This window comes from Suncus etruscus, chromosome 1 (genome assembly GCF_024139225.1).
Source record: "Suncus etruscus isolate mSunEtr1 chromosome 1, mSunEtr1.pri.cur, whole genome shotgun sequence".
Taxonomy (NCBI): domain Eukaryota; kingdom Metazoa; phylum Chordata; class Mammalia; order Eulipotyphla; family Soricidae; genus Suncus; species Suncus etruscus.
Window position 1 is genome coordinate 35,794,507 of NC_064848.1, and position 27,323 is coordinate 35,821,829.

A 27,323-nucleotide genomic window follows, 5' to 3' on the forward strand; every position below is an offset into this window, starting at 1 on the left:
TCAATCTTCAGTCTTAGATTCTCTCCCTGTCTAGCTTCAGATTTTTGAGGCTAGAGTGACATTTCAGAAGAAAAGATATTTGTCTTGAATGTATCTGACCTAGATTTGAACACTGATACCCTAAATTATTCTCGAAGCTTACCAGGAGTGATTCCCTGATGCAGAATCAGGAGTAAGCCCTGAGTACTGACATATGTGGCCCCCAAAACAAAGGAGAAAAATGAATAAAAAGAAAAAGATATGTCAGTACCACAGTAAGGGTAATGAGCATTAGCTTAACAATCTCAACCTCTATTCCTTAATAACACAGTATATGTCAGTGCCATTCTGATCAGACACTTTAAATAGTCTTTCTAATAAGAACACACCTGATAATACTAGATATAAAAATGTTAGAGTTTATCCCTTCCTTTGTGAAGGCTAGTAAATCAAACAAACAAAAGCATAATGGCAATATGTATCATAGGGTAGGCAAAGCTAAATATAATTATCTATAAATCTGAGATTTTATTTTGCACTGGTGTTATTAACATTATTATACTGGATTGAGAATACAAGTAAAAGAACTACATTTTCTTTTTTTTTTTTTTTTTAGTTTTTGGGCCACACCCGGCAGTGCTCAGGGGTTATTCCTGGCTGTCTGTTCAGAAATAGCTCCTGGCAGGCATGGGGGACCATATGGGACACCGGGATTCGAACCAACCACCTTTGGTCCTGGATTGGCTGCTTGCAAGGCAAACGCCGCTGTGCTATCTCTCCGAGAACTACATTTTCTAATGCTACAAATGCCTGTTTTTGTTTGTTTGTTTGTTTGTTTTTTGTTTTTGGGCCACACCTGGTAATGCTCAGGGGTTACTTCTGGCTATGCACTCAGTAGTCGCTCCTGGCTTGAGGGACCGTATGGGACGCCGGGGGATCTAACTGCGGTCCGTCCTAGGTTAGCACTGGCAAGACAGACACCTTACCTCTAGCGCCACCGCACCAGCCCCACAAATGCCTGTTAATTGCATATGAAGTAGTAAGATAAACCATTAGAATATCTCAGTCCACATTAACCAGAAGATACAGAGATATTTCCCTAAGAACTCATTTTGATATTTTTGGAATATAAGAGATGGTCTTATAAGAGAATGTAAGATGGTCCTTAAATTTGTGTTTAATTTCTGTAATGCACCTATTACGGAAGCAAAGCAAAGCATAAACATTGTCAAATGAAAATATAGTGAGAATGGAAGGCTACTTTGATAAATATTTTTTCTTTAAACTGGATCTCTATTGACATTGTTGGTACAATTAAAACATATATCCTGGGGACTGAAATATTAGAACAGTGGGTAGGGCTCTTGCCTTGCAGGCAGCCAACCCAGGTATGAACACCAGCAAACCACATTTTACTTTAAGACTGCAAGAAGTAAGTTCTGAGCTCATAGCCAGAAGTGGAACATGAACACAGCTGGGTGTTGCCCCAAAATTCTTCAAACAAAGAAAAAATTTATTCTACATGTATTTATGTAAATATTTTCTTAAATGTTAAATAAAATACACTATTCATAACCAACAATAGGCTTGTTAAAGTTCACTTTTTTCTAATTATGCATTTAAATAAACATATTTTATTTAAACAAAGATTAGTGACATTTGGAACTTACTGATTAAAAATATGGATAATTATCATGAAAAGTTATGTTCATAAAGTAATTATATATTTGAGTTATTTTCTTTAGTTTGGTTTATTTTTTTAGTTAAATATGGCAAATCTGGAATAGACCAGGTTCAATTCCCGGCATCCCCTATGGTCTTCTGAGCCTGACAGGAGCAATTTCTGAGTGCAGAGTAACCACTGAGCTCAGTAACCACTGAGTGCCACTGGGTTTGGCCCCAAAACAAACAACAACAACAACAAACAAAAGTTCCACCCAACTAATCAGACATTTTGCTTCTTTCTCTCTCTTTTTCTCTTTCTCTCTCTTCCTTTTTTCATTGAGCTTCCATATTTTCTTCACATTAACATAATGCACTCACAGTGTCTAAAAAGTTTTGTAAAGTTCATTATATGAATAATTTAAATAAACACCTTCCAAATGTCTAAATATGCTGTGTATAGAGATTACTCTGCTTCAAAAAGAAAGAAATGTGTTTAGGTGAGGGTTTCCTTCCAAGCTGCAAATTTTACAGATGATTTATTTTTTAATGATAATGTATCTTTGATTTTATTAAATTAAATAACTTGATAACTAGAGAACTCATACAAAAACATTTTGCAATAGTATACTTTTATAAAATAATAAAATGATATTCTTTTTTTCTTTTTTGGGGGGCCACACCCTGTGACGCTTAGGGGTTACTTCTGGCTCTGCGCTCAGAAATCACTCCTGGTTAGGGGGACCATGTGGAATGCCAGGGGATAGAACTAAGGTCAGACCTAGAACGGCTCCATGCAAGGCCCTACCACTCACTGTGCCTTCGCTCCGGCTCCTTAAATGATATTCTTTACAAAACATGATGCTTTTATAAGTTTAAAGCAGCTGTTGAACTTGTACTTAGAAATAATAGAGATAAATTTTAAAATGCTTCCAATGATCTTTTTCACTGTAGTTTAACTGTTGATACTGAACTAAGCAAAGGATACTCAAAGGAATATCATTTGAATTGAATGAAAGAAAATCATTTGAATGTATTAGAAGCAAAATTTGCATCAGTATTGGGTTTGATTTCCTGATAGGATGGTTGACTATTAGGCACCAGTAAACCTTGAAGAGTTTTCTGTGGAGTGAAGGTGAAAGGTGGATCAAGATTTTAATCTCCGCCCTAAGGGATGTAACAGTTTTGCACATGGCAGAAAGTCAAAGCTGGCAGCTGCATGTTCCACTCGCCAATTCACTGCAGGAAATGGCATCTGCCCTATTTTCAGCAAGACTGTAAAAAGAAATAGTTTGTTCTTTATTAGCTCAATAGGCGGTACATATTCTGCGCTTCTCTTTGCCCCCCCCCCCTTTTTTACTTGATACTGTTTTCAGTATAACATGCACTCGTATTTAGATCAAATTACTTTTTAAAATACTTTTTTAAAAGTTTAGAATTTGAAGGAATTGCCATGTGTGCCTGTATATGCATGTATGTAGTTTTTTTGTTTTGTTTTGTTTATTTGGGAACAAGCCGGGCAAAGCATAAGGATTACTCCTGGCAGACACGAGGATCTTATGGGGTGCCAGAATTGAACTCACGTTAGTCGTATGGTAGGCAAATGCCTTATCTACTGTCCTATCATATTGGCCCCATTATCATATAAAATTTTAATGGAAAAATCATGCTGGGGCCAGAGTAGTGGTGCAAGTGGTAGGGCATTTGCCTTGCACGGGCTAACCTAGGACAGACCTTGGTTTGATCCCCAATGTTCCACATGTTCTCCCAAGCCAGGAGCGATTTCTGAGGTCTTAGCCACGAGTAACCCCTGAGCATCACTGAGTGTGGCCCCCAACAAAAACAAACAAAAAAACAGAACAAAACAAAAAGAAAAGTCATGCTCTCACATTTTCTTTAGGAAACTCAAATTCATTATTTGGACAGTTAGATTTGTGATTCGGTAACCTCCTATCTACTTATTAAACAAAAGTATTTTATACAAAATATTCTGACCCTCCTTCTTTATATTTCAGAGTTAGGGGAAAAAAACTATTTACTAATCTTGTTAAATAGAAGCTTACAGAGAAATCAAATTAGCCCAATGACTTGAATATTGGGCATTTTGTTATAAATTCATAGATTGTATATATGTTGCTTGTAAAGCTAATTATAAATTATAGAAATAAATGCACACTTTAAAAGAGTAAGATACTCCATGATAGGATATATGTATTTCTAAAATTTAAAATAAATATTTCAAATTAGGCATTATCATTTACTATTATTAGTAAAAATTGAACTAGTGATTCAAGGTTCCTAGAGAAAAGTCAACTAAAGTTGGCATACACTGAACACTAAAAAAAGGTTTAAATGTATTCAACACAGATAATTTAAGAAAAGTTCTATTTCACAAAATAGGTTAGGTTCCATGGACATGATCCTTTATAATGTATAAAATATTATTTATAGTAATATTAGTAAAATGATCCTTCCAGCTTTATCTGAGGATCAACCACAATTTATTTCTTAATACTTAGAGGCAGATTGATGATTTGGTGTATTCATAGGAAAATTCTACTTACTGGCAGAAACAGGTTTACTGCCTCTGCATTTCAAGAGATTAAGGAATAGTGACCATAAAGAACCTCTCCCTGCAGCCCCTCTTCCTGGTCAAAATATAAGGCATGAAGCGTTTGGCAATGGCTTTTGAATTCAAATCAAACAGGACAAACTAGTCAAAGGTCCTAAAGTTATTAGGGTCTATTTAAAGTGTTTACTCTGATAACATGAATTACTCTAATATTGTTTACACTGTTTCTGTGTTTCTGTTTCTCTGTCTGTTCAAGTGTTTACTCTGATAACAGGAATTACTCTGATCACTTGAGTTGCTGATAATTAAATGCATCCTTTGACAAGGTGAGAAAGACATTATGCTTTATATTCCATTCAGCTGATGGTGATGCTTTATAGAGTGAATTAAGATAGATGCTTTTACTCTGGTTTTGCCAGCATTCTAATCTTATTGACTTTACTTATTCACATGATAACTGAGAGTGAAATAAACAAGACAAAGCAAAACCAGAAATAGTATAAATGTACTTAGGTTGTTTCCAATGTTACAGCTGAAATGAGGGAGGAGTCAAGTAATTAAAATCTCCTGTTAGTCCCTTTCCTTATCTGATACAGAAGGAAACAATTGGAAAGCAAAGCTAGTGATCAATTCATATAAACATGAGTTCAAGAACACAGAGGTCTACCAGGCTTTTTTCTCCCTGGGAATGTGAAGGTCCATTACCCCTTCCTGCTCTGAATTCTGCTCCTCTACAGAACCTTGATTCTCTGCAAGTAAGCCTTCGAGCTACTTTTCTGAAGTCTGTCTGTAGCTTGGGCAATTTTCTTCCCACTCTTTATTTCTTTTGGTCTTTATTTAATTTAATTTAATTTAATTTAGTTTAGTTTAATTTAATTATTTCTGTCTTTCTTTCTCTTCCTTTTCTTTCTTTCTTTCTTCCTTCCTTCCTTCCTTCCTTCCTTCCTTCCTTCCTTCCTTCCTTCCTTCCTTCCTTCCTTCCTTCCTTCCTTCCTTCCTTCCTTCCTTCCTTCCTTCCTTCCTTCCTTCCTTCCTTCCTTCCTTCCTTCCTTCTTTCTTTCTTTCTTTCTCTTTCTTTCTTTCCTTTGCTCTTTTGGACATTTATTCAGGCTCTTTGCTAACTTTAAGGTTTCCTTTAACTGATGATATTGCTTTTCTAATGATTTCTATAGCTTTCACTGCTGAAGGGGAATACAGTCTCTTTTCTAGTAGTGTGGAATAAACACATAGCTGTTAAATTAAATATGATAGGACTTCAGGTATTTGAAGTTCTATGCTTATACTTTTTTATTCAAGGACCACCAAGAAGTGGCAATTCTGTGTTCTTGAGAGCTCAATATCTATTCAGTGCAAGAGACTAGAAAATTCACAATCAAGGTACTAATCACTTTGGTTCAGGGAATTCTCTTCCTGCCTTCTGATAGTTTTCTTCTAGCCTCTAGCTAAGTCCTCCAAAGTAGAGAAAGAAATCCCTCTGGTATCTCTTCATATGAGAACATTAATCCTATTAGATAACTGCTCTACTCTTGTGAATATATCATCATATATATTTATATTTATATTATATATTGGTTTAAAAATATATATATATTGGTTTTTGGGTCACTCCTGGCAATGCTCAGGGGTTACTCCTGGCTCTAAGCTCAGAAATCAACCCCTGTCAGATTCAGGGGACCATATGGGATGCTGGGATTTGAATCACCATTGGTCATGGATTGGCTGTTTGCAAGACAAATGCCCTATAGCTGTGCTATCTCTCAGGTTTCTATATACTTTCTTAAGCTTCTATCTCTGCATTGAAAATTTGGTTTTAGCATTCAGTCTTGAAAGGGACACAATTTATACCACAGAAATAAAACTAAAATCTGTGAGATACTTATCACATGCTTCTTTGGAAAGAAATTCAAAAGAATGTTATGAAATTATTATAGAGCACTATGCAAAGAATCTTCCTAAACCAGCAGTGCAGGAGTTATCAGAGAATTTGTAGAGACACAGAATCTAAAGCCCTATGCTACTCCATATCTATTAACTGAAATTTTTCATTTAAAAAATAAATGAAAATTTTATGTATAGTAATGTTAATGTCACCAATTGAGAAGGGTCAAGACTGCTTTTGGGGTGAATAGGGGTGCTTCGATCCATGTCCTTTCACAATCAAATATCTTCAAATCAGATCCTGCTTTTCTGGTTCTTAAGACCTCATGGTTCCCATGCATTAATTTGTTCTTCCTAAATGTTTTTTTCTTCTCTTTTTAGGACAAGAAAGAGACTAAAATGTTGAAACCATTCTTGGAGAAATTTTTATGAAATGTGATACACCTACCAGAATATTTTATGAAATGTGATACACCTACCAGAATCTGAATTCAAAGTATACTTCTTTTAAAATAACTGTGAGATCTTGGTTGGAAGAAGGATAATAGAGTATAGGGAAGATAGGTGTTTTTTTAAAGAATAGAAATTTGGGGGCCAAAGAGATAGTACAGGTGATATAAAGCTTGTGGTTGACTTGGGTTTGATTCCTGGCATAAGTGAAAAAAATAGACACTTGTCCTTACTTTAAAGAGACCAACATGAGAAGAGCAGGAGTTTCTAAGTTTGGGCTACCTGATATAACACAGATTGCATTTATGATTTCCTTATAAGGTCATAATCTCAATTTATAACTATAGAATGTATTTCAAATATGCTCATGTCCTTGAGACAGTTGAGCCTTGCTTTGCAAATGAGAATTTCTGTTTCTATATTATTTTGCCAACTGCCTGTGAATGGCCACTCTCACTCTCAGATATCCTACAAAATGAAACTTCTGATCTTGTTCAGGGTCCTGTTTTTGGAGCACAGTTGGGTCCACTAGCATAATACATTTGAGTTTTCCCAACTTTCAAATAATATCTTTTGGGTATCAGTTGAGTCCACTTCATAATTCGGTTGAGTTGTCCCACTTTCAAATGATACCCCTTTGTTTTTTTTTCATTCTCAATAAAAATTCCCACAAGAGCACCATATATGGCCTCCCTAACCCTGAAGAGAACTTATCTTTGAACACAACCAGTAGTAAACCCTGACCATTTCTGGATGTATTCCACCCCTAAAGAGAACAACAACAGCAATAAAGAAAATGGGAACTTTAACTTTCCAAAGCAGTTGAGGCTCAGTATTTCCACCACAAGATCTTAGAAAGTCTTGAAGCTTCTAACAATATAGAGATGAATATAATGTTGGTATATGAAATAAACCATTAGAGTACTAGCAAAATAAATAAATAAAAAGAGAAGGATTCCTTAGTCAGCTAATTAAAAATAAAACTTGTTCAGTCTGAAAACTCCTATAAGGACAACCTTAATTAAATCTATCAACCTTTTTCTATATCCCTGAACATACTGGCAAGAAAACAATTTTGTGTCTGTGAAAAATGTGTCACATTTATGACCAATTTTATACTGGGAAAAATAGAACCTAAAAATGTAAGGCATGTAGGAGAGGTACCTCAAGATTCACATGACTACCCAACCTCAAAAATAAGCCAATGTGGGAGAACTTTTACTCATTTTTCATACCCTAGTAAAAGCTATAGTCTCCCAAATGCCACAAGGAGTGATTCATGACTAACCCCTGGACAAATCTACAACAGAAGCAAAATGAAATGGGGACTGGAGAGTACAGTAGATAGGACATTTGACTTTAATGCAGCCAATCCAGGTTCAATCTCAAACTCGCGGGCCGCAGGCCGTTTGCGGCCCTCCATACAACATTTTGTGGCCCTGCCCTAGAAGAATCTTTTTTTGTTTTGTTTTGTTTTAGTTATTTGGGTCACACCCCCCAATGCTCAAGGCTTACTACTGACTTTGCACTCAAGGATCACCCCGACTTTGCCTCCTGCGGCCCCCAGGTAAATTGAGTTTGAGACCCCTGATTCTATATCATTACACATGATTCTCAGAGCCTTTCCAGAATGTTACCTTACCAGACAGCCAAAAGTATCTTCAGGTGTGGCTCTTCCCCTTCAAATATAAAAAACTGATTCAAAATAGAAAATAAGAAGAAAAGGAAAATACAAGAAAAAGAAAACAGCTACTGACTGGAGAGATATCACAAAGAATTGGAGACCATGATTTACAATTGGAAAATTCAGACTTAATCCTTTGCACTGCATCGTTCCCCAGAATCTTACTGGAACAATTCCTGAGCAAAAGGAGGGAGACTTGGGACATTGGTGATGGGAATGTTGCACTGGTGATGGGTGCTGTTCTTTACATGACTGAAACCCAAACACAATCATGTATGTAATCAAAGTGTTTAAATAAAAAAAAAGAACAAAAAGACAATTAAATGTAACACTAAAATGAAAAAAAAAAAAGTCCCTAGTTATCTCCAGTTTTGGTCTCCAAAAATAAAAATTAAGTAAGTAACATAGTCAGAGTCTAGACTAGAAACAAAAGTTAATTTTGTACATTGTATTGGATTTTATCACTAGAACAACCAAAACCAACCACTATAATAGTATTAATGTTCTTTGGAAAAAATTATTTTTGCTGACAGAAATAATTGATTGATTAAAATTTCTTTCTTGACATTTTGAAAAACTGTGATATTCCTTGAACAGAAAATTTAAAGAAATAACCTCTAAACTGAGACATAAAATAAATCTATTTTTACTACAATGGTTAATTGTAGCATTAGCCAAAAAACGTGTTATTCATCTCTTACAAGTAGTCTGAGGTTAAGGATGGTGTTATTTTTGAAATAAATAACACTTGAAACTAGGCATATATTTTCTACAAATCAGAGAGTGTGACATTACTTATAATGGAATTTTCAATTACATAGCATTTCAAAGGAACTTTTAAAAATTTATTCCATTATGTCAAAAATGTAAAATTATGCTTACAAAGCTTAATATTTTGGCACTCTGCAAAAAAGTATTTAATAAATCAAAATCCCTTCTTATAGCGGGCATTTATAGGTCTCTAAAATACGTATATTTCTCTATAATTTTGCCTAAATACTAAACTGAAAGAAATATGGAAGGGCACATAATTTTCTTTGCTAATGACAACTAGGAAATGTATTCTCTTATAAGTATTCAAAACACTATTAAACATTAAAATATCAATATTATTTATATTATTGTTTAAGAACTAATAAAATTTATTTTACTTACATAATAATTTATGATAATTTAGGAATATGTTTTAATAATAGGATATCCTCTAAATTTATTTTATAGCATGTTTAAATTTATATCTGAATTTATCGTGAGTACATCATGATTAATACATCATGACTTTTTCTTAATTTTATTGCAATTAATTGGTTTTCTGCATATCTATTATGCCTAGTAAAATAATCTATATTTCTAAAACTTATAACAAATATGATGCTATGAAGCATTAATAACATATCATGGCTTGGTTAGCATGTTTAAAATAGTTCTACAGAAGCAGATAATATTTTGGATGAATCCTTTGAATGAGCAATGGAGTTATGGGGAAGTAGCACCAACATGTCATCATATATTTTTTTGGGATTATACATTGCACACCACAGAGTTATGATTATTTCATGAAAACCACACCCCACTGAGCTGCCTGTTTGCTGTTGTAAAAAATGTTTATTATAGGAAGCTCATTTGTGCTGTAAGGAGATGGATTCCACACTTGAGAATGTTAAGCAGCAGTCTGAGCAGAGTTCTTCAGAACACAGAAATGAAGCTACTCTTTTGGAATACCCATGATTCAATCAGAATACTCACCAAGTCTCCACAATGTTATCGTTGTAAAATGAACTAGATATATTGTGCTGGGAGTTGTTGGTGCCTAACAGATGCCTTCATTAAGACAAAGTATCTTATAGATTCTTTTATTATTATTAAAAATCCTTTTATGCAACTAAAGCAAAACTGGTATTATTGAAAAGCTTGATATAAGAAATCGTATCCTAGAATTTAGCATCCTAGGAAAAAAGATAAACCCAAACTTTATGAGGCACAATGCATTGGCAAATGCAGACAGTTGAGCTAGAATTATGTATTGAATGAGGAGCCAGGGATGATAAATGTTGTCTCTTTTGAATAGAGTTTGGATGAGAGTATATTACGTGTTCATTAACCATATTTTATTCACTTAATATCTAGCCCCTCTCTCCTATGAACCTGGCATTTAAATAATTTAAAATTATTTAAAAAATATTTAAAATTTATTTAAATTTTGGAAGATTATATATTTATGTATACATCACATATGCATTTAAATGGTACTACAATTATAAAAAAATGAAAGAATTTCTAATTATCATATTTTCATAAGATTACCAGATTACATAATTTTGATTTTATACATTCCAAACTATACTACAACCATAACTGAAAATTAGTTGAAAAGAGTTTTATCAAGATTCACTTATAGAAATGAGGACCGGTATCTGTATGTATGGCAGAAGTAGAGATAAGGCGACTTAAATTGCCTTCACATCTCACTCTTAATTTTTGTGGAACTAGAAAAAAAAAAAACAACCCAGGATCATGACTCTTATTTCACAACACTTTAGTACAAGTCACTGATCATATTTAAGTTAAAAATTAAACATATAAATATCTGTAGCCACTGTACATTACAGTCTTTAGGTGGCTGAAGAGGGCATAACAAATATTTTCAACTTTTAGTAGTTGATTGAAAAGGGGATAATAAAATATTTATCCTAGTTCAGATGTTTCAGTGTTTTATTTTGCAATTAACATGGAGGGGTGATAAATTGTCATTTGCAATGAGTGAAATAACTATATACTGATTTTTTTTCTTATGTCTTAGAAGATTATATTTAAACAGATTTAACACATTGATTACATTAATTACTATTTTAACATACATGACACTTAAATTTGTGAAGTGTGTGCTACTAACTTTAATTATTTTTTCCAGCTGTGTTTTGGGCTCATTCCATCTTTGAGCTCAAGGATCACTCTTGGTGGACTTGGGGACCATATGGTTTTCAGGGATTATTAGATCTTGGTTAGTACACTAGGTTAGTACCCCAACTACCATACTATTGTTCCAGTTTTTATTTTAATTTCAAGTAAAAGATGTCATTGTTTTCTAGCCTGATTGCTTGCTGAAATGCTTCAGATCTTGCTTGATCTAAAAGCAGATTACCCTTCCAAATGAAGACAATAATAAAATTATCACTAAAGCATGAAACTAAGAGTTTTGTGTTTATTATTAGAAAGTAAGTGAAACCTGTACAGAGAACTTTTATAAAACTTTCTAAACCGGGCCCGGAGAGATAGCACAGCGGCGTTTGCCTTGCAAGCAGCCGATCCAGGACCAAAGGTGGTTGGTTCGGATCCCGGTGTCCCATATGGTCCCCTGTGCCTGCCAGGAGCTATTTCTGAGCAGACAGCCAGGAGTAACCCCTGAGCACCGCCGGGTGTGGCCCAACAACCCAAAAAAAAAAATACAAAAAACTTTCTAAACAATTTTATTTCTTAATAATTTGTAACTAACTTATCAGATTTATTTTACATATCACATGTAGATAATAGTAAATATGTCTTAGAATACAGTCATAGAAAAATCACTTAAGGTTTAGGAAAATCACACAGATTTTTGTTTGTTTGTTTTGGCCACACTCTGCCGCACTTGGGTTACTCCTGGCTCTGAGCTCAGAGATCCTCCTGGCTTGGAAAACTATTTGGGATGCCTGGCATGTATCTTCTTGGAAACACTCTTGAATTATATGTGATGAAGAGGCCCACATGATAAAACACTGAGAATCCCTGTTAATAACTATGTGTCTAAGCTATCATGGCAGAGTCTCTTCCAGAATCACTCAAGCCTCAGCTATTTTGATATATCCTATTGAGAGGCTGTGAGCCAGAACCACCCAGCTAAGCTGTTCCTGATTTCCCGGCTCATAAAATTATGGGATACTTTTTGGGGAATAATTCATTACTCAACCATTAATTGATCATAATTAATAGATCACTAATACCATATTTTCCCTAAACAGTTTCAGTTTCTAGTGCAGGAGAGTGGAGTGGGATGGTCTATATATATCATGCCAATTCTTTAGGTACAATAAAATTTGATCCACACTAGACAAACATTAAGAAACAAAAATAGTAAATGTTTGGGTTTTGTTTTTTTTTTTGAGGAAAAGTATTAAGATTTATACTTAATGACAATATCCTTCTTTAACTTTATATATCTATTTCTTGATAGAAAGTTTTGCATTATTGGGGCTGGAGCGATGGCCCAGCTGTAGGGCATTTGCCTTGCATGAAGTTGACTCAGGACGGACCCTGCTTTGATCCCCCAGCGTCCCATATGGTCCCCAAGCAAGGAGAGATTTCTGAGCACAGAGCCAGAAGTAAATCCTGAGCATCATCGGGTATGCCCCTCCCCAAAATTTTGCAATTATGTAGTTATTCCTAGAAATAAAATGTTAACATAGACTGATCATTTTTCCTACAACAATATTTACAATATAATCTAATAGAATATGTCTGGTTTGCTCCACTCATAGTTCAAATGTAATTGGAAATTATCAATTCAAAGGAAGTATCCTTTAATTTTTGAAAGTTTTATTTCTTTGAATTGGATAATGCAAAGAAACAGTCCTTTACTTAATTAGGCTCTTGATTTGCCAGTATAGTGCCATTTTTAACCACAGACAAATTTCTGAAATACTATTGAAAATTCAGGAAATTCGAGTTCATGTGAGCTGTAGCAGGAAGAAAAGCAATGATTCAAAGGAAAAAATGTCTGTTCATCCTTACTTCTGTTATGACAAATCATCTATAATCTTTCATTCTTTCATTATTTATCTCATTCAAAACTCAAAGCTCACTGAATGATATTTGATTAAGCAAGCTCATCACATAAATTGTCTCTTGCCTCATCAAGTGAGAGAAAGAATATATTCCTGTTGGTAAAAATAAAATTTGACTAATGCTGGGGTTTACTCTCACACCAAAATGTCAGAGTTTAGAGTGAGGCAATTATCAAGGACATGACATAAGATGAAAAATGAACTTTGAGGCCGAAGAGATAGTAAGGATTAGTAAGTAAGATAGATAGAAAGTAAGATAATAAGATAGTAAGTAATGTACTAGTCTTCCATGACACTGCATCTGGTATAGTTCCCTTAGGGTCACCAAAAATGATCCCCAAGCACAAAGACAGAAATAAATCTTGACTACCACCTGGTCTCCCCCTCCCCACACCAATAACAAACAAGAAATGAAAACTAAAACCATCCATTTATTTTAACAAGTCTAATTTTGAATAACTTATTTTCAAAAATGGCTGCATGTAAGTATATAAATAGAAAAGTAAAATGATGCTAATAATATCTAGAAACAATAGAGATGAGGGCCAGAAGGACCAGTCCACCTTGAGAAACTGGCAACAATAGCGGATCATTACAATTAGGGAAGAGAAAGGACTACTATGACAACAAAAGCTGGACAAAAATAAGGTGCTAAAGTAGATAAAGAAATATGCATAATAAATATCTTCATTAACAGTAGTGTCAAAAAGGGGAAAAAAGAAGGGAGGGAAAGAGAGAAAGAGAGGGAGAGACAGAAGTAAAATGTCTGCCAAGAGGCAGGAGGCTAGAGGATGGGGACATTGGTAGTTTGGCAGGAATTGTGCACTGGTGAATGGTGGTGTACATTGTGTGACTGAAATTCAATAATTAACAATTCTATAACCATGGTGCTTAAATAAAGAAAAAAAAGAAAAGTAACATGAGATGTAAGTGTAAACTAATTTTACTATTTATCCACCATGTTTGATTAAAACACTTAGGATAACATTAAGCATACAGATTAGAGAACATTATTTTAATTAAGGTAGGAAATAATGCAAAATGACTTGAACATAATAAAATATTTAAAATTTGCCTTATTAAAGTATTATTCCAACATTAGCAACATTTTCCTGTAATATAGTGATTTTAATTAACCAATGCATCAATCTAACTTAAATTTTAAATATAATAAATTTATTATATAAAATAAAATCACAATTTCTATCAATGGTTAAATGATTACTCTACTGTAAAATGTGGAAATCCTTTTATGATGTGAATCTAGTTTTAGTTTTTTAATAGACATAACATATACATTAGCTAATTATTTGCATTTTCATATGTGCAACTCTGATTTTTCATAGTTCTTTGTGCAGTTTTATATTGTTTATATATCTACTAATATGATGTTTAAGTTTTCTTACATGTAGATTCTCTTCTTACTATATAGACTGCTGCTCCAGTTCTACATGATGACTAAGTCCTCTCCAATGAAAGACCCAATTCCAATCATATTTCTCTTGCAAGTCTTATGTTCTCTAATTTGAAGTTATTTCTACTAAGTTTTTTATCACAAAAATATAGTAGTTCTCCATCTTTGGAAAAAATTACACATGAAAACAGAACAAGAGTACAGCATATAAGACACTTGCCTGCCATGCAACCAAACTCGGTTCAATTCACAACACTGCATATGGTCCCCCTAAGCACCAACCAAGAGTACATTCTGAGAGTAGAACCAGGAATAACACCTGTTTATATCCAGGTGTGGCCAAAAATATTACACCACCACTACTCTGGGAAGCTAAGTCTTTAAGTTACCAAGATGATTTTCAAGTATACAGAAATTTAAGAGTTATCAGCATATGTTTCATTTTAATCTGTACATCACATATTACTCTTGTTTGTTTTATATCATCTATCTTTTATCTCTTATGAAAGATATCTATTGAAAGTGAATATGTGTCCATTATTTTTATAGTGCTTATGGTACTTAATAAATGCATAGTAAGGTTATTGAATAAATGAACTCATAAATATTTATCAGTATAAAATTATATACATATGATTTTAAATTATCTTATTAATGATAACTTTACAAATTGCTTTGCTTGTTAATGTTAAGGAATCAGATAGTAAGCAAAGAGAGAGAAATAGCAAACTATTAGATAATTAAGGGTATTAAAATTATAATGGTTTTATCAAAGGGAGAAATTAATATTTTTAAGTGGACCTCTGATTACTAATAGTTATTTGGTGTTCTGTGATTATAGTAACTGTGATATATAGTCAATATAAAATAATCATATTATCATATGATATATGCATGCCTACTTGTAACTAAGGGAAAAAAGAATTGTTAAAAGTATATTGGGAATGTACCATTCTTATTCTCTCTAAAAGTTAAAAATGCCCTTGAGAACCTTCAAATAAAAAAAAAAGTCCATCAAACATCATAAACCCAAATGCCTACAGGGACCATGCACATACATATAAACTCATGAGGAATTGGGGCTGACTGGCCAGAACTTAAGGGAAAAATAAAGTCATCAAGAAATCAGCAAAGCATGGCCAATTCTTTTCCAAACTCATGGATACAGTAAGTTGGAGTGATAGTTGGCAAAGTACTTGCTGTGTATGTGCTGAATCTGTTGAAATCTTCAGCATCACTTATAGTGCCCTAAGCAACATAATAAGTGATCCATGTGCATAGAGCAAAAATATAGCCCCTGACCATCACTGGGTATAACATCCATACTAAAAAACAAAACAAAACCCTGCAAATGTAAAGATTCATTGTTATCAGCTTGGGAATCAGAAAGCAATGTTTTTTTTTGTGTGTGTGGATAAATTTCCTGATTTGCAAATAATGACCATCAATTTAATCAACAAAAAACATTTGGTCTGGACCAAGTATAAACTATCACAATAAACTTCATAAACATTATTGAATTTTTCACTGTATCTTCTGTCTCTTTGACTTTCCCATCTTTAGCTCTGCTGTTTCTCCTTTATGTTTCCCTTAAATTTAATGTTTACAATCAATTGCTAATTTGGGAGGGGGGGCATGCCTGTGACACTCAGGGATTACTCCTGGCTATGAACTCAGAAATTGCTTCTGGCTTGGGGGATCATATGGCATACTGTGGGATTGAATCGAGGTCCGTCCTAGGCTAGCACAGATAGAGTAGACGCCTTACCCCTTGGGCCACTGCTCCGGCCCCTAATTGCTAACATTTTAATTCTTCGCTTTTCATACTGAGAGTCTCCACTATAGAATTTAGTAATTCTGTATCTCAGAAGAAGTAACTTAATTGTTGTTGACTTATTGTTAGCTACTTTATTTGAAAGTAATGAACATCGTACTTTACAGAGTTTTTCTTTTTCTTTTTCATGGCTGAAAAAGAGCTAATGATACTATCGAAGAAACGATAAAGCATCTATTTGAAACTTCAGTTCTTTTAGGTAATTCAATGTTTGAACTTTGAAATTTCAAACTTTTGTCCATAAATGTAAACAAATTGAAAGGGTTCTATGGGGGAAAAATAACCTCAGTTGTTTATGGCTCAGTTAAATTATTGTTTGAGTAACCATAATCCAATTAGGAAGAGCAATTTTATCATGACCGATGTTTTCCCTTGCAACTTGTATTCTATCAAAAGAACTCCAAAGCACAATGCAAACAAGCTGTGTAAATAAATTCTTTAATACATAGTCACAATGCTGAGTTAACATCTTTACAACTACAGAAAGCTCTAGGGGACTGGCCACAACATGTGTATGCATGATTTTATTTTATTTTTTCTTTCTGTATCCTGACGAGCTTTTTCACTCATCATGTACAAGTACTAATAGTACTTGCTGACCTCAGAGTAAGAACAGCTCACCTGTGAAAAAGTGTTGGTGTTGCTTGAATGTTTTGCATATAAATACTAATACCTGTCTAACCTTACTTAGCCCAGTAAATCTCTCAGAGGTTATAACTCGGGCAGTTTGATCACAGCTGTTATAATTAGGTCAGAGGAGAAATGCAAACTCTCTGCTTTTAACAGTATTTCTTAACACTCCAGATTTCAACAAATACCCCCAAATGACCAGAAGTTAACAATCATGACCCGATGTCACTATCAACAGCAGGTGGAGACATGATTTTCATTTTCTTTGAGTTGGTTTAAAAAATCTCTAATAATATACTAAATTGGTTGCATAATTTGCATTTAAATGTTGGAAAATTATGCCTTCCTGCAAGATTGACTCAGATGTGTCTTGGCCATTTTGCGAAGGAGAAACTGAAAGTAGAGCGAAAACAAACAAAAACAAATTAAATATTATCACTAACAACAACAACATGTCATCAGGTGCATTCTCCATTCTGAGACTAGCCCATAACTCTACCTGAAATATGTAATTACTTACTTAAAACCTCAACTCTTTATTGTCTAGAGAAGCCTTGCATTCTCTCTTGAAGGAATCTTTCACTTCTCCATAAAAAAATTATTTTACTTTACCTGAGGTTCCACATAATAATTTTTCTTCTTAATTCCTTTAGTAGTAGTCTTGATAAAAAGAATGTCATATATCTATTTACTATTATCTATTCATTCAATCTATCTGTGATCTTCATTACGGGACCACATGCAAATATATGAATAGAAGAAATAACTATATATGGGTAGGGATTATAAATGAGTAAAGTGATAAATTGCACAAGAAAAATCTCTGTATTTTCTTACATCAAAAATATCTCTATATCCTGTGTCATTATATGTGGTAGAAAATATATGGAAAATTATAATGATGAAGATTTTGGAAATGACAGAAAGATGCAAGGAGATACATTCATTTAGTTATACTATTTATATATTCATAATTTCTTACTGGTTGTTGTTAGTAATGGATGTAAAGTTGAGAATATTTTAGACCTCTGTCAGACAAACCCATTAAACTCTGCTGTGTGAGATTAACATCAAAATACAAAGTATATACAATTGTGTTCATGGTCTCTCAGAGGCACTTTATGGGAAACATTGTTCCATGCCACCAGTAGTTTCTAGTGGTTGTGAGCTTCCTAGCTTTCTGGGCATAACATTCCAATTTTTGCATATGTGTTCATGAGTCAGTGCTTTGTGATTCCCTTATACTGCCACTTGTCACTGGATTTATATCAGATCTGGACATTACAAGATAATTTTCTCAACTCAGTATCTCAGGATATTTAATGTAATTACATATATAAAGACTCTTTCCCCCAATTAAGGTAAAATTAACAGGTTCTGAAAGTGAGAATTTGGCAGGAAACGGGAGGAAGAGGTGAAGAAAAGGCAACCAATAGTTCAACCAGTTTGAAGACTTTACTTTAGGAATTCTACAAAAATATAATAATCAATATTAGAGAAAATAAGTTGTTCTTAACTATTTCTATTTGAACTTTGTATTTATGTGATTTCAATATGTTTGAGATAAATTTAAGACTAGTTAAGTAAAGATCATTTTAGGAAGGTTTTTTTTATTGCTGTTTAACAATTTTTATTAGCTATCTAAAGAAGGTATATTTTTATTTAGAATTGTGTTATTTAAAGATATAAACTAATTTTACATGCAAGGATAACTCTAATGGAAAATATTTTTTATTTCCGCTATAAATTATGTGCTATTGTATGTAATATACATATTAATAGTGAAAGCAAAGAATCCCAAAGTTGAGAAGAATTTGTATTTGGTTTCACTAACATTGATGATTAACATCTGGAAGCATTAAAAGTGATTTAGAAAAACTTTCAGCACATGGATTTTATTGGATAAATATCAATGAACAAGCATACACCCTTTTATATATATTCACTGATATTTAAACCTTATAAATACCATGAACACTTTTATTACTTTCTCTTTTTTGTTCATATATATATAAAATTCATGATCCTATAGTCTTCCAATTGTGGAATTCCTAGCCATCATATATTCATAGAATATAATTTGAAACTTTTCAAGGAGATTAAACTATTTCTTATTGGGGAAGAAAGGCAGAGAGTATGAAGAAGTGACCTTGAACTGACTTAAAAAAGTGGTGGATATTCTTGGGCACTTTGATTGCAATGAAGGTGTTTTAACTTTGCATATAAAACCCACAAACATTAATACAATTTTAAATTTGTTATCTAAACTACAATTAAAATTTTATTTATTTACTTTTGTGTGTGCCACACTCGGTGGCACTCAAAGGTTACTCCAGGCTCTGTGCTCAGAAATCACTCTTGGCAAGCTTCGTCATATAGGATGCCGGGATTCGAACCACCATCTGTCTTGGGTTGGCTGCATGCAAGGTGAACGCCCTACTGCTGTGCTATTTCTCTGGCCCTACAATTAAAATTTTAATTGTAAAATTAAACATTTTTGAATTACTGCTATTTTATATATACATATTGATTCCTTAAAAAAAAAAGACTGTAAATGTCTAACAAACCCTTTTTTTCTGACACTTTCATTATCTAGTTGAGCTGTTCTGCCTCCATAAAAGAGAAAACACAAGACAGTTAAGTAATGCAACTACACTAAGTAAATAAACAAAGCTCAAATCAAATTTAGTCTAGGCTTTTCTATGTGCAAAATGCCCAGAAGATAAACAATGAACATCTGTAATTCAATGCCACTAGAACATTAATTTGTTTTAGGTGTTCATGAAGAATTAAAATATGTTTGCCTTGATCACAATTGTGATTTTATTTAAATATAGATCTCATTATTGCTTATTTATTTCCATACATTCCCCAAACTGGCATATTCTCTATCCATTATTTTTCTGACCAAGAAATATTCAGTTTATTTTGCTTTTCTTCTACTCAGAGTTATACTAAGGAGAACTAAGTTTAACAAAAATTTCTTTCTATATACAAAAGATTCAGATCTATTTTTAATAAGCCACAATGCCCCAAGCCCTAAAATGTCTTATTGATATTGAAAATTCACCAGTGAGTCTATCAGAAAAATGTGAATTGGGCAACTATACCTTATACTATAAGAAAAGACACAGTATAACAATAGTATTAACTATCATCACTGAGGGCTTCATATGAGGAAAGCAATAATTAGCTTTAAGGACTCTAATATTGTGTAAAATTTAAAATGATCACCATGTTAAAGTTTTATAACAAGGGAGACATAATGATTAATTTTTAAACACAAATAAGTATTTTCTCTTGGAATAAAAGTACCAGGAGGGTATCATCTATGTGTCAATGTTGCTCATTACTATAGCGCCAAAACTAGAATAGACATGATATATAAAAAGACCTTCAAAATATTTGTTAAATAAGCATTGCAATGTTAAAATTGAGGACATATACGTATTTATTCTATAGTTTAAATCATTTTTGTCAGAAGGTGCACTATATTTTTCATTAATAATTTGCTTTTCTGGGCTGGAGATATATAATAGGTAAGGAGCTTGGCTTGCATGTGATCAACCCCAATTCTTAACCTGGGACCCCATAAGGTCTTTTGAGCACTGGCAGGAGTAATCATTGAATACAGAGTCAGGGGTAAGTCTGAACACTCCCAAATGTGGCTCTAACAAAAATTATAATAATAATTTAAGTTTCTGATACTAACCAGAAAAGCTAATGCTCCATTATTTGTGTTAATATTAGTTCAATAGTGGTGAGCTTAATTTCTGAATACATGGTTCAGAGAGAATGTTCAAATATTTGATTAAAAAAATCTTGTTTAAGGAAATTGAAGCAGTAATTAATAATCTCCCCCAAGAATTAGAGTCCAGGACCAGATATGTTTAAAGGTGAGTTTTATCAAACATTCAGAGAATTGAAGCCATTGATCCTTAAACTCTTCTAAAATATAGAAGAGATGGAAATCCTCCCTAATACCTTCTATCATGCTAACATGCTGATTTCCAAAGTTGACAGAAATACTACCAAGAAAGGAAACTATCGACCAGTCTCACTGATGAATATTGGTGTTAAAATCCTCAAAAAAATCTTCTCGAGTCCAATAGCAAGTCAAAATATAGTAAACATCATAACTAATTGGTTTTTATCTTAGAGATACAAATATAGTTGAATACATTCTAATCAATTAATATCACATCAGTAAGTAGAAAGATAAATTCTTTCAGTACCTTGTATAATTTAGATATTAGCCCTTATCTTACGGGTATTGGGTGAATAGTTTCTTCCATTCTGTGGGTGGCCTTTTTATTCTAGTCCAGGGGTGGCGAACACGCGGCTTTCCAGCCGCATGCGGCTCCCGGCCAAAATGAATGCGGCTCTTTGCCTCTTATGTTTTTAATATATTATTGTTAAAATTTTATGCTTTTGTGTGTTTGTCTGTTTGGCAGGTCACTGTGTGGTGTGGTTCTCTGATTCTCACAGTTTAAAATTTTGACTCTTTGTGTCAAACTTTTCGCCACCCCTGTTCTAATCACTGTTTCCTTTGAGGTGCAGAATCTTCTAAGTTTAATATAGTTCCATTTGTTTATCTCAAAATGGGAAGAAGAAATGAACAGACACTTCCTCAAAGAAGAAATACAAATGGCCAAAACGCATAAGAAAAAGTGCTCCACATCACTAATCTTCAGAGAAATGCAAATCAAAACAATAATGAAGTAACATTTCACACCAAAGAGACTGGCACACATCACAAAAAAAAAAAAAAAAAACAAGAACAATCAGTGCTGGCAGGGATGTGTGAAACAAGAACAATCAGTGCTGGCAGGGATGTGTGGAGAAAGGCACTCTCTTCACTCCTGATGGAATGTCATGTAGTACAGTTTTTATAGAAAACTGTATGGAGATTCCTCTAAGAACTGGAAATTAAGATCCCATAGGATCCAGCCATACTACTCCTAGGGATAGACCCTAGGAATACAAAAACTCAATACAATATTGCATACCTTTTGCACACCTATATACATTGCAGCGCTATTTACAATAGTCAGAATCTGGAAACAACCCAGATGCCCAATAACAAATGAATGGCTAAAGAAACTGTGGTACATATACACAATGGAATACTATGCAGACATCAGAAAAAAGGAAGTCATGAAGATTTCCTATACACGAATGGACATGACAACTATTATGCTGAGTGAAATAAGTCAGAGGAAAAAGATAGACATAGAATATTCTCACTCATCTGTGCGATTTAAGTAAAAAAGAAGACATTATTTTAATAATTCCCAGAGACAACAGAGGTGAGAAATGGAAAGGCTGGCCCATGATATGAAGCTTACCACAAATAGTTAGAGAAATACCTATATGAACAACTATCATGACAATGGTCGTGAGTGAAAGAAATAAAAAAATAGAATGCCTGTCTTGAATACAGGCAGAGATTGTGGGAGGAGGGAGATAGGGTACATTGGTGGTGGGAAGATTGCACTGGTGAAGGGGGGATGTTCATTTCTATAATTGAAACTCAACTACAAACATGTTTGTAATGATGTTTCTTAAAGTTAGTATTATAAATTTAATTAAAAATAATAATAATTATTAGTCCCTAATAAAATAGACCCTAATAAACCCACACCAAGACACATAATAATCCAAATGGCGAAAAACAAAGAGAAAGAGGAACTCCTGAAAGCAATAAGGGAGAAAAAAAACCTCAAGTACAAAGGAAAGGACATAAGAATCAAACCAGATCTCCCATTTGAAATAATTCAAGCAAGAAGACAGTGGAATGACGTATTTAAACGACTGAGTGAAAGAAATTTCCAACCCAGGGTCCAATACCCAGCAAAACTATCATTCATATGGGAGGGCAGACTAAAAACATTCACAAATATGAACGAACTTGAACTATTTGTGCAAACTAAGCCAATCCTAAGCGACTTACTCAGAGACGAATTACACAATCCAAACCCCCGATTGTAACAACAACCACGCCACACAATACAACTGCACAACAGTCCTCTCTATCAATAATTTCCCTAAATGTTAATGGACTAAACTCTCCAATTAAAAGACACATAGTAGAGAACTGGGTTAGGAAAAATAAACCGGACTTCTGCTGTCTGCAAGAAACACACCTACAGGTACAGGATAAGCACAGGCTTAGAATTAAAGGATGGAAAGTAATTATTCAGGCCAATGGAAAACAAAAAAGAGCAGGGACAGCCATTCTTATATCAGACCAAATTGTATTCAACCTCAAGAAAGTGATCAGAGACAAAGAGGGGCACTACTTACTGATCAGGGGAACATTAGATCAAGAAGTGCTAACCCTGGTCAATATCTATGCACCTAATGTAAAGTCACCAAAATATGTGAGGCAACTACTGACAAACCTGGAGAAACACATGAAGGGAATTGTGATAATAGTAGGGGACCTCAATACTCCACTATCACCACTGGACAGATCCTCCAAACAGAAAAATAGTAAAGAAATAAGAGCTCTAAATGAAAAATTAGAAGAATTAGGGCTAATAGACTTATATAGAGCCCTCCATCCCCAGAAAGTAGAATACACATTCTTCTCAAACCCACATGGAACCTTCTCCAGAATAGATCATGTCTTAGGATACAAAGCCAACCTATTTAAGACCACAAAGGTAAGGATCATTAGAAGTACCCTTTCAGATCACTATGCAACAGAGCTTATAATTGATGTCAAGAAGAAGCAATGGAGGAAAACTAATACCTGGAGATTGAACAACATACTGCTTAACAACAGCTGGATCAAAGAACAACTCAAGGAGGAAATAAAAAGATTCCTTGAGACGAATGACAATGAAGAGACAACATGTCAGAATTTATGGGATACAGCAAAAGCAGTACTTAGGGGGAAACTCATAGCATTACAGGCCTATGTTAAGAAACAGGAAAATAACAAAACCAACAGTTTAAAAGATCACCTCAAAGAATTGGAACAACAGCAACAGAGAAATCCAACCACAACCAGAAGGCAAGAAATCATAAAAACCAGAGCAGAAATAAACAACATAGAGACTAAGAAAACAATACAAAAAATCAATGAGACCAGGAGTTGGTTTTTCGAAAAAATAAATAAGATAGACAAACCATTGGCAAAACTTACCAAAAAAAAGAGGGAAAACACCCAAATCATTAGGATCACGAATGAAAGGGGAGAGATTACAACAGAACCCCAAGAAATACAACATATCATGAGATCATATTATGAACAACTATATTCAACTAGGCTAGAGAACCCACCAGAAATCGACAGATTCTTGGACAAACACCCTCTTCCAAGACTGGAAAAGGAAGACCTAGAAACTCTAAACAGTCCAATCACTTCAGAGGAAATTGAAGACGTAATTAAAAGACTCCCTAAGAACAAATGCCCAGGCCCAGATGGATTTACAGGTGAATTCTATCAAAACATTTCAAGAAGACTTATTACCACTGTTCCATAGGCTTTTCAAAACCATAGAAAAAACAGGAATCCTCCCCAACTCCTTTTATGAGGCTAATATCACACTCATTCCCAAAGAAGGCAAAGACACCACCAAAAAAGAAAACTATAGACCAATCTCATTAATGAACATTGATGCAAAGATACTTAACAAAATCTTAGCAAACCGAATCCAACACCTCATTAAAAAGATCATACATCATGATCAAGTGGGATTCATCCCAGGAATGCAAGGTTGGTTCAACATACGCAAATCAATCAACATTATACACCACATCAACAACATGAAGGACAAAAACCACATGATCATATCAATCGATGCAGAGAAGGCGTTTGACAAAATCCAACATCCGTTCATGTTAAAGACACTCAGCAAAATAGGGTTAGAAGGCACCTTCCTTAAGATAGTTACAGCTATTTATGAAAAGCCTACAGCCAACATTATACTTAATGGCGAGAAACTAGAAGCATTCCCACTAAGGTCAGGAACTAGGCAAGGCTGTCCACTCTCTCCACTCTTATTCAATATAACCTTAGAAGTCCTAGCAATAGCAATCCGACAAGAGAAGGGAATCAAAGGAATTCAAGTAGGGAAAGAGGAGCACAAGCTAGCTCTATTTGCTGATGATATGATGATATACATCAAAAACCCTAAAGAATCCACAGAAAAACTACTAGAAACAATCAACCAATACAGTAAAGTGGCTGGATACAAAGTCAATACACAAAAGACAGTAGCGTTTTTATATACAAACAATGAAGTTGAGGAGAGAGAGATTAAAAATACAATTCCATTTAAGATAGTATCAAAAAATATCAAATACCTAGGAATCAACCTTACAAGAGAAGTGAAAGATCTATACCAGGGAAACTTCAAAACACTTCAGAAAGAAATTGAAGATGATCTAAAGAAATGGAAGAACATCCCATCCTCATGGATAGGTAGAATTAACATAGTCAAAATGACTATTTTACCCAAATTGCTATATAGATTTAATGCAATCCCTATCCAAATCCAGACACAATTCTTTAAAGAAATAGAACAATCAATTATAAAATTCATTTGGAACCATAGAAGACCCAGGATAGCTAAACACATTCTGAAAAATGAGAAGTTGGGAGGTATCTCCTTACCTAACTTGAAACTATACTATAAAGCCATAGTAATAAAAACAGCATGGTACTGGAACAGAGACAGGACCTCAGACCAGTGGATTAGAACAGAATTCCCAGACATAAACCCCCAGATATATAGCCAACTAATATTTGATAAAAGAGGCAAGAATATGAAATGGAACAAAGAAAGCCTATTCAACAAATGGTGTTGGTACAACTGGAAACTCATATGCACGAAAGTGAAAATCGACCCATATCTCACTCCTTATACAAAAGTCAACTCAAAATGGATCAAAGATCTGGAAATCATACCTGAATCTATAAAGTTTATCGAGAATAAAATAGGCAGAACACTCGAAGACCTTTATATTAAAAGGGTCTTTGAGAAGGGAGCACCAATGGCAAAAACGTTAGCATCAACTATAAACAAATGGGACTATATCAAACTAAAAAGCTTCTGCATGGCAAAAGAAACCCTACTTAATGCAAGAAGACAGCTAACAGAATGGGAAAAAATCTTTTCACTTGATATATCAGATAAAGGGCTGATATCTAGAACATACAAAGCGCTCAGAAACCTGAGTCCTTCAAAACCAAACGAAGCAATAAAAAAATGGGGAGACGAAATGAATAGACATTTCTCTGAGGAAGAGAGAAGGATGGCCAACAAACACATGAAAACATGCTCACCTTCACTCATCATCAGGGAGATCCAAATCAAGACAACAATGAGATACCACCTCACACCAGTGAGGTTGGCTCACATCAAAAATAATGGGAACAACCTTTGTTGGAGAGGATGTGGTATGAAAGGAACTCTCATTCATTGCTGGTGGGAATGCCCCTTGGTCCAACATCTATGGAGAAAAGTCTGGAGAGTGCTCAAAGAACTCAGAATTGAGCTGCCATTTGACCCAGCAATTGCTCTCCTAGGCATATATCCCCAAGATGGAAGGACATTCATTCCAAAATACATATGCACCCCACTATTTATTGCAGCACTCAGTATAATAGCCAAATCTTGGAACCAACCTCGATGTCCAACAACAGATGAATGGATCATTAAGATGTGGTACATATATACAATGGAATATTACATGGCAGTTAGAAATGATACAATCACAGACTTTGCAGCAACGTGGATGGACCTAGATCATGTTATGTTAAACGAAGTAAGTCAGAAGACAAAAGAAAAACACAGAATGGTAGCACTATTCTGAAACACCTAGAATACATAAAAAACAAAAAAAGGACATTGAAGAAGCATAACTGCTAGAACCACAAAGAAAGACTCCATAAACTCCATTCCCTGATCTGCACAGCCACCAAGATCTCTAGAAACAGGTCTGATTTTACCATCCAAGATAAAGTAGAAGTCTTCCACATACCACGAAAGCAGCAAGAGGAGAATAAATGATCTATTTTTTTGACGTCTTTATTTTGGTGTGGAGATTACGGTTGATGTCTCCAATATTATTTTATTTTATTTTGTTTTGTCTTTCTCTTTCTTTTTTGCACTTGAGTATGATTTGATTTCAGAACCGAGATTATTGTGTGGTGCCTGTCTTTATTGTTGTGGTGCTTATCGGTTATTTAATTCGATATTTTTTTTTTGTGTGTGTGTGTATTGTTGTGGTATTTTAATTACTTTTTTCACATCCTCTCTCAAACTGAGGTTGGAAGCCTCTAGACAGGACTCTGCCTATTTTCAGTATATTTGATTTTTGATTGAGAAGAGGACATATTAGGTGATGGGTATTCCCCTGATTTAATGTGAATATGTACCCAAAAT

At 34.2% G+C, this 27,323-nt stretch overlaps 1 protein-coding gene across 3 annotated transcripts in view; it reads right to left on the reverse strand.

Moving 5' to 3' along the window:
* PTPRD (protein tyrosine phosphatase receptor type D) overlaps window positions 1-27,323 on the reverse strand; it is a 1,813,832-nt gene that overhangs the window by 952,625 nt on the left and 833,884 nt on the right. The gene's annotated exons all lie outside the window — the stretch shown is intronic.